Genomic DNA, 15,813 nt, shown 5'->3' with positions numbered 1-15,813 from the left:
ATAATGTAAAATAAGCCGCGTAAACTCCGCGTAACATCCCGTACTGCGTGTGATGCAGCTAAGAACTGCACAGAAAAAAAGACATTCGCTATCCTTGATCTCATTCATTGAACTATCAACGCCGTATATCTTTTTTAAAGATATTTCTTGTTTCCTGTATTTGTGAAGTGGCCTTGGCCTCCCATTTTGTGAAAAAAATGAGTCGCGAAGTGTTCAATATTAAAAAAAAAAATGAGTCACGAACTTTCTAAAATTGAGAAAATTTGAGTCGCAAACTTTCTAGAATTGTAAAAATTTAAGTTACAAACTTCTTAAAATTGTAAAAATTTGAGTAGGCTAGAGTAAATTTGTGAAAAACGGCCAATCTCACAGAAGGAAAAAAACCCTGTTTAGCAAAAACTCGCGTTTTATCTAACTATCTATCTATCTATCTATCTATCTATCTATCTATCTATCTATCTATCTATCTATCTATCTATCTATCTATCTATCTATCTATCTATCTATCTATCTATCTATCTATCTATCTTATCTTATCTTATCTTATCTATCTATCTATCTATCTATCTATCTATCTATCTATCTATCTATCTATCTATCTATCTATCTATCTATCTATCTATCTATCTATCTATCTATCTATCTATCTATCTATCTATCTATCTATCTATCTATCTATCTATCTATCTATCTATCTATCTATCTATCTATCTATCTATCTTTCTATAAAATTGTTAAAAGTGAATAAGTGAGAAAGATAAAAGTATGTTAGAATTATCATGCATGGTGAAGTGATTTAAAATTAAAACTGATAAAAAACATGTCTCTCGGAGTTCAAGGGGCAGAAGGGGAAAGCAGGGACCGCTTAAACTCTTCAAGATCTGGATGTAACACTGTAGTAGCAACCACCACATTTTTTTTAATGACACCATAATCAATCGCAAATTATACATTTTCTTAAATAATTAGTGAATACTAATCAGAAAATATACACTTTGTACCCTATATGTAAAAGAGGTAATGTTTAAATATAGAATAAAAATTGCAAAATTCAGGGGAGGTAATAAATGGATATACATTTTTGAAAGAAAATCTAACCCCACATTAAAAAGTACTATATATTTGTTTATATGACAGAATTAAAGATTGCATTAACATATTTTACATATATTAAACATTTCACACAGAGAAGGAAACCCGGTTGGTTGCAACAGTGCTGTATACGAGTTATTTAGAACTTCCCCCTCCTGGATTGCACGCTGTAATGAATTGAAATGCACATTTTTTAATGATAATAATGACAAATACTGTGTCTTTTTTGCAAAAAAATACCTCATTAAGAAAATATAATGTAATAATATAGTAATTTAAAGTGCATAATTGTGTTATGAGTATTTAATTTATTATACCTGCACAATGTAATTTCATGACATGAAAGTTCATTTATATGACATTTTATGACAAACCATTTTTTCAAATGGTTATATATGTACATGCTAATCAGGGAGACGCTTTCCGCTTTTATTGTATTTTTCGTTTAAAGATCTTTCCCCTTAACAAAAATCCAGTTTAGGTAGAGATTGTCGTGCCTGATGAGCCTTTGCGGACTCCACAGGCTAATCTGGGAGGACACTTTATGCACAGGCTAATCTGGAAGGACACTTTATGCACAAGCTAATCTGGGAGGACACTTTATGCACAGGCTAATCTGGGAGGACACTTTATGCACAGGCTAATCTGGGAGGACACTTTATGCACAGGCTAATCTGGGAGGACACTTTATGCACAGGCTAATCTGGGAGGACACTTTATGCATAAAGCTCATTTTCCCAGATTGAGGCATATATAATTTTTTGTTGAAATAATAACATAGTGTACATAATTCGAAAATTGGGACTGTGAAAATACTCATGTAAATAATATACACTAAATATATCAATAATAACTCATTTGTCTACACTGTTTTCTTAGTCTCCGATCACCATAGGATGGAATAAAAAAAAAATAATTCTGAAATAGAGATAAAAATAAAATAAAACATGGTTTTACTTTATCCCACAGTACTGCTGCATTAATTATGATGACAAATATTGAAAATGAAATAAACATTCAATACGTTTAGATTCATTTTAATACAATTTAAATGCAACTAGAAATGGCGCGGCAGAGGCCGACGCGTATCCCCACCCCGCATGTTTGACCCAGGGGCGCCCCAGGGTTGGTAATGGGGCCATGCATAGTTGAGATTGACCGTATTGTCATAAGAGAAGTTCAGTATCAATAAGAAGTGAATAGGTGTAGAAATGAAGAAATTATAGTAAAAGGCAATTTTGGGTGGGCGTGGCCAATGTGGGCGGGGCGCCCCAGGGTTGGTAATGGGGCCACGCATAGTTGAGATTGACTGTATTGTAATAAGAGAGGTTCAGTATCAATTTGAAGGGAATCGGTGTAGAAATAAGGAAATTATAGTAAAAGGCAATTTTGGGTGGGCGTGGCCTATGTGAGCGGGGCGCCCCAGGGTTGGTAATGGGGCCATGCATAGTTGAGATTAACCGTATTGTCATAAGAGAGGTTCAGTATCAATTTGAAGTGAATCGGTGTAGAAATAAAGAAGTTATAGTAAAAGGCAATTTTGGGTGGGCGTGGCCTATGTGGGCGGGGCGCCTCAGGGTTGGTAATGGGGCCATGCATAGCGGAGATTGACCATATTGTCACAAGAGAGGTTCAGTATCAATTTGAAGTGAATCGATGTAGAAATGAAGCAATTATAGTAATAGGCAATTTTGGGTGGGCATGGCCTATGTGGGCGGGGCTCCCCAGGGTTGGTAATGGGGCCATGCATAGTTGAGATTGACCGTATTGTAATTAGAGACGTTCAGTATCAATTTGAAGACAATCGGTGTAGAAATGAAGAAATTATAGTAAAATAACCTTAAAAAATGAGTAAAAATCTCTGACCCGGCCCCATCACAACCCCAATAACTTTTGACCCAGGGGTCAGATCAAAATTCCAAATAGAGTGGGGTCGCTCATATGCTCATAGCTACCATGTGTGTAAGTTTCAAGGTTCTAGTGCTAATAGTGGAGGAGGAGATAGTGGCCAGGACGGGCGGACAGACGGACGGCGGAGATAACCACAATACCCCCACGCTTTTCAAAAAGCGTGGGGATAAAGACAATTTTGGGTGGGTGTGGCCTATTATGGGCGCAGCGCCCCAGGGTTGGTAATGGGGCCATACATAGTTGAGATTGACCGTATTGTCATAAGAGATGTTCAGTATCAATTTGAAGTAAATCGGTGTAGAAATGAAGAAATTATAGTAAAAGGCAATTTTGGATGGGCGTGGCCTATGTGGCCGGGGCGCCCCAGGGTTGGTAATGGGGCCATGCATACCGTAGTTGAGACTGACTGTATTGTCATAAAAGAGGTTCAGTATCAATTTGAAGTGAATCGGTGTAGAAAGTAAGAAATTATAGTAAAAGGAAATTTTGGGTGGGCGTGGCCTATGTGGGCGGGGCGCCCCAGGGTTGGTAATGGGGCCATGCATAGTTGAGATTAACTGTATTGTCATAAGAGAGGTTCAGTATCAATTTGAAGTGAATCGGTGTAGAAATGAAGAAATTATAGTAAATGGCAATTTTAGATGGGCGTGGCCTATGTGGGCGGGGCGCCCCAGGGTTGGTTATGTGGCCATGCATAGCTGAGATTTACCGTATTGTCATAAGAGAGGTTCAGTATCAATTTGAAGTGAATCAGTGTAGAAATGAAGAAATTATAGTAAAAGGCAATTTTGGGTGGGCGTGGCCTATGTGGGCGGGGTGCCCTAGGGTTGGTTATGGGGCCATGCATAGCTGAGATTGACCGTATTGTCATAAGAGAGGTTCAGTATCAATTTGAAGTGAATCGGTGTAGAAATGAAGAAATTATAGTAAAAGGCAATTTTGGGTGGGCGCGGCCTATGTGGCCGGGGCGCCCCAGGGTTGGTAATGGGGCCATGCACAGTTGAGATTGACTGTATTGTTATAAGAGAGGCTCAGTATCAATTTGAAGTAAATCGGTGCAGAAATAAAGAAGTTAATGTAAAATAACATTAAAAAATGAGTGAAAATCTCTGACCCGGCCCCGCCCCAACCCCCATAACTTTTGACCCAGGGGTCAGATCAAAATTCCGTCACTGTCACCGTCGCACATATGCTCATAGCTACCATGTATGTAAGTTTCAAGGTTCTAGTGCTAATAGTGTAGGAGGAGCAGGTGGCCAGGACAGACAGACGGGCGGACAGACGCACATCACCACAATATCCCCACTTTTTAAAACATAGCTTATATGCTATATTAAATCAAATTACATTAGAAAAGAAATAAAACGCATCGCAAAAAGTATGCGTTTTCGGCAGGATTCGAACCTGCGCGGGAAAATCCCAAAAGATTTCAAGTCTATCGCCTTAACCACTCGGCCACGGCGACTTTACACTGGCTCTTCAATCTTCAAAGAAATCGCGGGAAATCATTATGCAATTTTACAAGAATACATGTAACAATTCAGTTTTTACTGCAAATAATGCATTACTAAAAAGTGGCAGGTGGAAAACAACTTATATATGCTCAAGATCTTTAAGTGTTCTAGTTTTTCATGTTGTTGTTTTATCAAAATGTATTCATTGTTTTCAAAACCTATTGCAATACCAGTTAACAGTAGTGCAGAAAATAGATATCATGGTTAGAATACGTACACAGAATAAATTTGTAATTTTAAACTAAACAAAATGATATGTAACATTAAAGTTATTTCTATTTTAGTAATTTTTCATTTCATTTCAATAGGTATAACATATCTTCTATTGAGCTTGCATGACGATTAAGCTGAACGGAATTCACTGGGGAGGGATATCATGTTTAGTCTATTTGAGGCGTATCAACCCTCACCAAGTTCATTTCTTTGTTTTATCAATGACAGGAACAAAGAAACACTGATTGTTTTTTATGATAAACCTATTGAAGAACAATGTTCTTATACGCTTATGGCTGCCTTTTGTATGCTGACATTTCTTTTTAATTTGAATTTCAAACTACAAAGTCATTTAAAGTGACAAACCGGTACCTTCAATGAATATGTAAAGCTATTCTTGTTAAACAATAGATAATATTTTGAACCAATAATGCATTGACAATTAAGATAGACAATATAATTTCATTAGTTAAGCTATTGAGCGGAAACAATATTTTTACTGCAGTAATTTTGAATTGCAAAACAAACACCATGTGCAATGCAAAGTGCCATTATAATAGCATAAATAAATCTCAATTTATTGGGCTAAACCCAGTTGTGAATAATGTATTATTCATTACACTTATAGACCTTGAATCCAGCCATCAAACCATTATGAAGTCATTATAATTTATTAACCATGATATAAAGTTTCACATTTTCAATGATCACTTTTTAATAAATTAGCTCTTTTTGTTTCATTCAACTGAGTAATTGAGCTAAAACCGTTTTACAAGAAAGGATCTTAACAGATCCCAGAATTCATATCTAGATATATGTATGTGATATCGGGAAACTATCATGAATACCGTAGAGATCAGCAATATATGGTAGAGATCAGCAATATCTGCCTACATGTCGTATTTGTATATTCTTTTACCAAAGTTAATTAATAAATAATATGTTATGTGCAATAATATTGCTTTTAATGAATTTATAACAATCAAATTTCTAAAATCCGCAAAAAACAGATAAAACATGTTTTCACAATATTGCACATTGAAACAGTTGGTGACGGTTTCTAAAAGCATATGCATATATTCAACATAATGAGTACCATAAGCGGTTTTAAATGTGTTGTAATACAAACACTTTGTGTAAATAAAATGTGTAATCTGATTAAGGTAATAATTGTGTTCGCGTACAATGTTATTATTGTTGTCAATTAAATTACAAGAACCCAAATTAATTTATTTTACAGGTGTCTTGTATACTGTATAGCAAATCTGCAAATTGCGTAATTTACCTAAAGAGATTTGTTCAGAGATTTGTGCATTTGTGAACAATGTCGTTAAAGTAATATACTTATAAAACTGCAGAATTTTACCAGTTTTATATAAGTATAACTACACTTGAAAACATAGACATTACTAGAAATGGCGTGGCAGAGGCCGACGCGTATCCCCACGCCGCATGTTTGACCCAGGGGCGCCCCAGGGTTGGTAATGGGGCCATGCATAGTTGAGATTAACCGTATTGTCATAAGAGAGGTTCAGTATCAATTTGAAGTAAATCGGTGTAGAAATGAAGAAGTTGTAGTAAAAGGCAATTTTGGGTGGGCGTGGCCTATGTGGGCGGGGCGCCTCAGGGTTGGTAATGGGGCCATGCATAGCTGAGATTGACCATATTGTCATAAGAGAGGTTCAGTATCAATTTGAAGTGAATCGGTGTAGAAATGAAGAAATTATAGTAAAAGGCAATTTTGGGTGGGCGTGGCCTATGTGGGCGGGGCGCCCCAGGGTTGGTAATGGGGGCAAGCATAGTTGAGATTGACCGTATTTTCATTAAAGAGGTTCAGTATCAATTTGAAGACAATCGGTGTAGAAATGAAGAAATTTTAGTAAAATAACCTTAAAAAATTAGTTAAAATCTTTGACCCAGCCCCACCCCAATCCCCATAACTTTTGACCCAGGGGTCAGATCAAAATTACAAATAATGCAGGGTCGCTCATATGCTCATAGCTAACATGTGTGTAAGTTTCAAGGTTCTAGTGCTAATAGTGTAGGAGGAGATAGTGGCCAGGACGGACGGACGGACGGCGGAGAAAACCACAATATCCCCACGCTTTTCAAAAAGCGTGGGGATAAAGACAATTTTGGGTGGGTGTGGCCTTTTATTGGCGGGGCGCCCCAGGGTTGGTAATGGGGCCATACATAGTTGAGATTGACTGTATTGTCATAAAAGAGGTTCAGTATCAATTTGAAGTGAATCAGTGTAGAAATGAAGAAATTATAGTAAAAGGCAATTTTGGGTGGGCGTGGCCTATGTGGGCGGGACGCCCCAGGGTTGGTAATGGGGCCATGCATAGTTGAGATTAACTGTATTATCATAAGAGTGGTTCAGTATCAATTTGAAGTGAATCGGTGTAGAAATGAAGAAATTATAGTAAAAGGCAATTTTGGGTGGGCGTGGCCTATGTGGGCGTGGCCTATGTGGGCGGGGTGCCCTAGGGTTGGTAATTGGGCCATGCATAGCTGAGATTGACCGTATTGTCATAAGAGAGGTTCAGTATCAATTTGAAGTGAATCGGTGTAGAAATGAAGAAATTATAGTAAAAGGCAATTTTGGGTGGGCCTGGCCTATGTGGCCGGCGAGTCCCAGGGTTGGTAATGGGGCCATGCATAGTTGAGATTTACCGTATTGTCATAAGAGAGGCTCAGTATCAATTTGAAGTAAATCGGTGCAGAAATGAAGAAGTTAATTTAAAATAACATAAAAAAATGAGTGAAAATCTCTGACCCGGCCCCGCCCCAACCCCCATAACTTTTGACTCAGGGGTCAGATCAAAATTTCGTCACTATCACTGTCGCACATATGCTCATACCGTATACGTGCGCTTATAAGACGCATTTTTAAGACTCAAATTAATAAGTTAAAGTGGGGGTCGCGTCTTATAAGCGAGATACTTGTGATAATAAGCGAAAATTTTCAAAATATCGAGTTTACTGGGCTTACGCTGGCCAAGTTGGACACTTGTCAATTGTTTTGAATCATCGCGGCAGCCATTTGCATTTACTCTAAAATCTGTATTCGCCCGTACCGTGTATCGGAACGCTATGTTCAGTTACCGATTAACTTGAAATAAAATGTATCGTTATTGATTTTGTTGTCTATTATTTTTTATTTGAATTTTGTTATTTTGGGGTCGTAAGGCGTTATATTGTCCATGGTTATACTTGAAAAGTTTGTATCACCCGATTGTCTGCGCGCGTGTCGTTAAATGTCATATAAATTGGACATATTAGTATATGTGTGTAAGCGTCGACACGATGCCAAACATAAAATAACAGCAAAATCAGTTCGCAGTTTGAAACTGTTAATTGTTAAATAAACACGCGATTACAAGTGCTTCTTGACAAATTTGTATCACCTGATCGTCTTTGTTCGACGCTGTTAATTGTCAATTAAGACATAATTGGCAATAAGGGTATCGTCTGAAAATAGTTACCAGTTTGCGACTGTCAATTGTTAAATAAACACGTTTATTCAGACGACCCCCTAATGCAGATGACACCTTATTCATTAGGGACCCACGACAGCGGGAGCAAAGAGCGACCGCATGCAAATTGGCCCCGTTTCATAAACGTTCGTACGCGCTGGTTTCTTACGTAAGTATACTTACGCAGTTCGTAAGAAAATCCGAGCGTTTCATAAAAAAAAACTTACGCAACCACCTGCTACGAATTCGTAAGTTCCAACGTTAAAGTTACGCATGGTCTAGGCTGTCGTAGCGTTCGCAAATATGGCCGCCTTAGCTATTTCACGTCTTCACAAATTTTCCAAAATAAAAAAAAAACGATTTTAAGCGCATTTTCGACAAAAGAAGCGTGACTTTTCTCTTGAAAATGACAAAATCGGTAAATTGTGGTACATTTATCTTTATGAAGTTCATTAAAGAGAGCACAGTTGTTTCCCTTGTTTGCGAAATCGCGACGAAAAAACAATGTCAAATGTAAACAAAGTTGAATGGATTTTTGTTTTAAATTACCTCTGGCCATGCTTTGTATTACGGGATAAGCATTGTGTAAATACAGAAGAGAGGATTGTTGCAGAAGTAAATTGTATATGAAAGTTTAGTTAGATCTATGTCAAACTGGAATGTATAAAGCAAACTGGAAATTGGAATACATGGTCATGGATGATGCAAGACACTGGCATGTTTATTGGATCAACCAGTTTTGGCACTAACGACTTTACAGAGTGTAACAAAATCAAAGAGTTTCCTTCTAGGATTGAATTTACTGGAAGGTTATCTTTGATTCTGTTCGATGCGTCACTGAATTATTGTAAATGGAATGTCCAAAACAGGAGAAGCAGAACAAAGGTTTTCCCTTTGTAAATAAGGTAAAAAAAAATTATAATTTCATTTACAGAATTGTATTGTTTGGGAAGTATTAAATGTTTGGATCTGGATACATAGAAGATACCAAAACATTATCTGGCTTTTGCTCGACTGTGGATATCTCTTGAGTCTGTTTCCTGGGTAGAACTAGTACAATCATGGTGTCTTCGGAGGCGATCTAAAGAACGCTCCCACCATGGGGATGGAACCCATGACCTCCCGGTCCATAGGCGGACACCATATCCACTACGCCACAGCGACTACTGTATAGAAAATGTATGTAAAAAGTTCTCTGCAGATTTTATTCAGCTGTTAGATCCAAATTATGATATCACAACTAAACATCTTTTTACCATATTTATAAAGGCTTCAAAATCATGTTTTAAATGAACAACAATAATAGATTTTTAATTATTAGTTGATATCTAAGCAGAAACAAACTTTCTTGATTTTCAGTGATAATTTTCATTGTTCGATGAAAGATGTGTTTGATTCAGATCAACTTTTTTTGCCAACTGGTCTGCAAGTGCAAGGTAAATATATGTTTTGTTCCCTATTAAAATGGACCTTTAGTTAACATGCATAGATTGCTTTACCAACATCCAACTGAAATATTTCTGGAAATGGTTATTATTTTCAGAAAAAAACACATTACTAAATTCAGTTTAAAAAACAACAATCTCTTTAATTATGACTTGTGTATTTATATTGTTTTATAAATTATGACATAATTGAAAAGTACATCCATGTGACTATTTCGAGTTAATTTGGTGTTCAAAATGTAAAAAAAATAACAATGGTATCATTTAAATAAATTGGTTGCCATGGAAGCAAATGTACTACACAACACAAAATTGTATATTTTCATATGTTATTATTTTTATAAGAACAAGTAAATGCATTTTAATCTTACACAAATTACATTTACTTATAATAAGTAGGGCATTATAACTCAAAAAAGTAATTAAGGCCCATAACTTCTCAAAAATAAATGAACCGGAACGAAGAAAACATAAAAATCTCAGAATTGCTTTTCACATTTTGAGATACAATAAAGAAGGGCTTTGCAAGTTTTACGGCCTTATTGTTTAACAAGTACTTACCCGTAATCTCATTTACTATTGAAATGGTATTAGGCATTCCATTGATCACAAAACTTAGAATAAAGATCAAAGGTAATTGTGCACAGATAGTAAAACTGACCATTTTCCAAAATTAAGGAACGGATACAAAATAAAAAATATTGTAAATCAGGGAGCAAAATGCCACTAATGATGTAGACTCAAACTGAAAATACAGCTTTTTTATGAGTAATCATCATGTGAAAAGGATACAATTAAACAGGGTAATGATTGGATAATTTTTAATGATTCTGTTTTTTCTGTTAAATTTTGTTATTTCACATGGATCACATATATCAAGTATAAAATGAAGGCTTAAATATAAAATTGGCCGAGTGTTATAGGTAAAATAATTTAAGGACCCCCATGGATACTAATATTTTTTCTGGTGTTTTTATCTGTTCTAAATTTCTATTTTGAGGTTAAAATCTAGCAATTAAAGGCTTCTACAGACATACTTTATAAAATGCCTGAATCTGTGAACAATTCCCTTTAAGGTTAAAACCCTTTGGATGTCAGCTTATTGTTTTTTTGATTACCATTACAATCAACATAAAAAAAAACATAGTTAAGGTATTAAATAGGTCAAACACTAAATTAAATGCATCACTTAAACACTGATTTCTCTTAAGTTTATACAATTATTTCTATAATAAAACTGTGTTTGTGTTTAAAAATAATAATTCTAAATTATTTTAGTTCTACACTTCAAATAACATTCCAGCATGTACATGAAAATGTTTTCTTATTATAATAATTCAGGTTTTAATTTCCATTGTTAGAATAAATATTCACAGATGTTCTCTATTAAAACAGTACATGGTGATCTTAATCTCCAACCAGCTGTAGCGCTTTAGGTCCACATAGTGAAGAGACTTACAGAGTTACAGCAAATCCTTTGACTGAGTCCACATCAATATTTCTGTAAATAAAAATTGAACATAAAAAAGTACCAGTGCAAAAAAAATCAAAAATGTAATCCTACTAATGTTCCTTAAAATAATTTGGAATAACACAAAACTGACAGTCATGGTTGAAACTCTTATGGCTGGTAATCATCAGGATACACCAAACTTTAGCATGTACAAGTTTCTTTATTTATTAAGATATGTTATGAAATCTTTGTCTCAAATGGATTCCCTTCACATCGGAATTCTTAATTTAAACTTGTCAATAAAATTAACTAAACATTCAAACAATTTTTTTTTTTTACTTTTGTAGTGTTCCGATGCATATGTTTTAGTAAAACCAAAGTTACAAAGAATCATTTAAAGGAGTAAGAATTATAACAGTCACTATATGCAAAACATAAGTTCTTACAAGCAGTTGAACAATCTGTTGCCAAAGTGATCATCCCTTCTTTCACCCGGTAGGATGCATCTGTGCAAGTAGTCGGGTCCTTTCCCTGGTGATTCATATAATTCATGAAGTATCTGTTCACCTAAAACACAAACTTCTTTAATAACAAATATCCATAATTAAATTTAAACACAGTATTAAATTACAAAAAATGACTGACATGCATGATTTTATGAAAATAATAATATTGTTTAACTCACATAATTAGATAGAATTTCATTTTTTTAGCAGGATTGTAGTATATTTACCCGACATATGAAACATAAAAATCTTACTTAAAAAAAAATATTTTTTAAATCAGAAAATATGTCTTACCAAAGCAGAATTATACTATTATTGAATTTAATTTATTATTGTCCAAATAACAACACACAAAGTAAATAACAGCTTATCTTAAGACGATTTTGTCAATTGTTTAGTCTTAACTCAACAGAAGGGACTGTTAAATAATAAATAGAAATTGAAACATTACTTAAAAGTTTAACAGATGTAAATGACTTTCTTTATTCATGTTACATGTAAGTTTTGACAAAAATAGCTCAAACTTACACATATCTTTAATAATATTACAATCTGACATATAAACAAATTAAGTATTAAACCTTTAATGCCATACCATCTCAATTTAAAAAAATAACACACCTGCAAATTTAGCCAGTATTAATTTACCGGTACCTTCCAAAACAAAACATTTGCTGTCAATGTTAAAGGGACTTGTTCACACTCTATCAAAATGAGAATGTTTCAACTTTTTGTCACAGATTTAAGATATAAATGAACAATATACATCAGTGTGCGAAATAACACTAATGCCGCAGACTTATACTGAAAATACACTTTCGTTAATTAAAAATCATCGTTAGAAATTGATAAAATTATAAAGCGTCTCATACGCGAAAGGATTTTAAATTTTTGATTTCTTGTGTCATTATATTTTGTAACAACACGCGGATGGTTTTACTAAGTATAAAATAAAAGGCAACCCATGTGAAGACGGTTTGTCAGGTCCGCACATAATGTAGTTGTAAAGACTTAATGACGACCCGAACATGAACTCTGAATTACACAAACCCACATGTGAAGACGGATTGCTGAGCGGTTTCGGCACTTGGCTTTTACTACATGGGTCAGTGGTTCGAGCCCCGGTGTGGTAAACTTTTTTTTTCTCTTTGTTTTCTTTTTCTACTTTTATTCTTGTTTTTATATTGGAGCTATAATTTGTGACATTACAAAGATTGCTTACATAAAGTATAAAGTATAAATAGTACACCTGAGCGTACTACATCAGTTCGGACAGCCAAGTGGTTGGTGCTAGACTTTCACTCCAGGTGTCAGTGGTTCAAGCCCCGATGTGGATTACATTTTTTTCTTTCTTTAATTTTATCATTGGTTTATACTGGACTGGAACTATTTAGATGTTTACATTTATCAATTTAAAGCATTTAATGACTACCTTCAAAACATGCCAAACTCTGTGAACAAGTCCCTTTAACAAAGGCGATTTTTATCATGGTGTCATGTAGATTCGTCATCTTACCTGATGCGGAATATCAACTCCTTAATATTTCAAATCCTCCACGTCAATCAATAGCAGTTTATATATTGTTCCATTGTAAATTAGCGTAGATCTATCCAACTTTGACAGTAAATTTCAACATCGTAGAGTTACTCTACGCTCGTTTAACCCCAATGGGTATTTCAATTTCAACAACAAAGCAATGGTTACACTCAACAAACTTTAAAAACGTTGTTTACATTATAATGAATAATTTCGCGAGGGGTCAGTGCCTTTTTATGTGTGAACTAGTTACCAAGATCACAAGTTATATATGTTTCAGTTCACTTGAATGAATTTCAACTAATCAAGTGCAGTTATTTAACGTCACACAAAAACACGTTTAGCGTCATAAAACGTCGACCTCATTTGAAAGCATTTCTGCTGACGACTTCACATTTATTTATTTTAAAAGAGAAAAATAAATGTATACATAACAAATAGTTTTATTGCTTATCTACTGGTTTTCGTAGTGTTTATTATAATCTGACAGATGGCGCCAAATGTTAGTTTTACGTCTTTTAAAACCTTTAATTAAAGAGCGCAGACTGGTTTTACGTTAGTAAGATTCGTAAGAATTCTTAAGTCTGCGAACGCGTTTATGAAACGTTCGTAGGAATTGGCGTAAGAACGTTCTTACGTAAAAATCGCAGAATTCTTACGAAAAACTTAAGAATTGTTTATGAAACGGGGCCATTATCCACAGGTGGCTTTCTTCTTGACCCGTGATTTCACTCTATCACGCGATTGGCTAATTTTATGAAAGTAGGCATTACCTATAGACAATGGGCGTAACATTTGCATAATCAAGATAATCTATATCTGCCTCTTAGTTTTCAATATGTTTGAAATTGTTATGGCAAATTTTGTTAGAAATTGTGTTAATTTGATAATTATTTTTACTGTATGAATAATACTTGAAAATAAATTAAAACCTACTTATATATCATGAAATAAACAAATATTATTTACTTTGTTGTTTGATTGTTTTATTTTTCGGACTTGCGTGAATTACTAATTGTATGCAGCGCGAGTTTGAAAAATTCTCAATGTGTTTCTAATTGATTTTCTTCAACATTCTGCCGTTTTTTTGGCCGATGAAAACCGCAAAATTTGACCGCGTCTTAGACGCGGGTCAGTCTTAAATCCACCGATAATAAAGTCCGAAATCGGGGTGCGTCTTATAAGCGAGGGCGTCTTATAAGCGCACGTATACGGTAGCTACCATTTATGTAAGTTTCAAGGTTCTGGTTCTAATAGTGTAGGAGGAGCAGGTTGCCAGGACGGACGGACAGATGGACGGACAGACGCACATCACCACAATTTCTCTACCTTTTCTCCGAAAAACGTGGGGATAATGATAGAGATGAAATATGTATAAGCAATACTATATGATTACCAAATACATGTATTTGCAAACAATGATATTGAAAAACAACCATAACCTTATTTTGCATTATTTCACAAATTGAACTGTTAGTTTAACGTTTGTTGATGATAGTTAGAAAGAATGAAAAAGGCATTTATATCATGTGAATGTGAAAAATGTTTATCCATTTCAGTGCTTAATTGCTCCAATAAGACCACAATACTGATGTTATTGCTGGGTGTTGATGAAAATGAAGTGAACATTGATGTAGTCTTATAACTTGGATGATGACTTACAATCTGCAACTCCTACTCCATTGACATTCTATGTAAAAAGTAAAATATAACCTCAAAGCACAGACATTTGAAAAAGTATGACGGACAGACGGACATAAAGACGGAAATGCAATCACTAGATGCCCACCTTTGGGGGCATAAAAATGTAGTCCTGTTAAAAATCACTTGACACTTTTTAACATGTTTACCTTCACCATGACTTACAAAATATCCTAAGGTGACTGGGACCTTTCAACTTCCTGACCACATTCCTCCAGAGGTGGCTGTGTTTCTTTGTAAGATGGCAGCAAAGTTTCGTTCGAATCTGAAATCTTTATTTAAAAAAAGTATTATAACATTGTAATACATGTATTAAAACACATGTATTTATTTATAGTTATTAGTTGTACATTGTATATAGTTACTTTAAACAGTATGAAAATGTGTATGATATTTTATTTAATATACAAACAAGTTATTGTTTCATGTCAAACAAAAACAAGTCAATGCGTTAAATAATTTCCTTGCATCTAAAATATGCCATATTTATGTATTAATGTTATGATCAAATCAATATCTTATTTGCTCATTTTATTAAATTAATAATCTTATATCTTTTAAAGAATATAAAATAATTATACCTTCCAAAAATATATATTACATAAATTGTATTGCTTTTAAAACATAGCACTTATACAAATTGTTAAACTATTTATAAAATGATTTTCTCAAATAATCCTTGCTTTCCCCTTGCTTGCCAGTGTCTAGGGCTGCAACAATATACCGGTATATCGGTATATATCGCAATACGCAATCCGCATATTGTATTGCGATATGATTTTCATCATACCGGTACGAAAATTTTACAAAAATTCATTCACATTTCGTCCAGAAAAGCCATCCGAAATAATGATAAAAAGGTAAACAAAACAAAGCAGTGTAAATTATTTTTTACGTAAAAAAAGCATTTTAAAAAGTGTATTATACGGAGTAGCGTTGTTACATGGGAGCATTCATTCGAT

At 34.6% G+C, this 15,813-nt stretch overlaps 1 long non-coding RNA gene and 1 other non-coding gene across 2 annotated transcripts; both read right to left on the bottom strand.

Annotated features, from left to right (window-relative positions):
- Window positions 1-4,386: 4,386 nt before the first annotated feature.
- Window positions 4,387-4,465, bottom strand: Trnas-uga (transfer RNA serine (anticodon UGA)). The gene has a single exon. It is a non-coding gene; the product is annotated as a tRNA-Ser (tRNA).
- Window positions 4,466-10,350: 5,885 nt separating this feature from the next.
- LOC127837272 (uncharacterized) lies at window positions 10,351-13,320 on the bottom strand. The gene is made up of 3 exons (XR_008029202.1): window positions 13,130-13,320; window positions 11,554-11,674; window positions 10,351-11,155 (listed from the first exon to the last, which is right to left on the bottom strand). It is a non-coding gene; the product is annotated as an uncharacterized LOC127837272 (long non-coding RNA).
- Window positions 13,321-15,813: the final 2,493 nt, after the last annotated feature.

Source organism: Dreissena polymorpha, chromosome 7, assembly GCF_020536995.1.
Source record: "Dreissena polymorpha isolate Duluth1 chromosome 7, UMN_Dpol_1.0, whole genome shotgun sequence".
In the NCBI taxonomy this organism is placed as follows: Eukaryota; Metazoa; Mollusca; class Bivalvia; order Myida; family Dreissenidae; genus Dreissena; species Dreissena polymorpha.
Note: the sequence above shows the minus strand (reverse complement) of the source record. Positions and strands in the feature narration are given on the sequence as shown.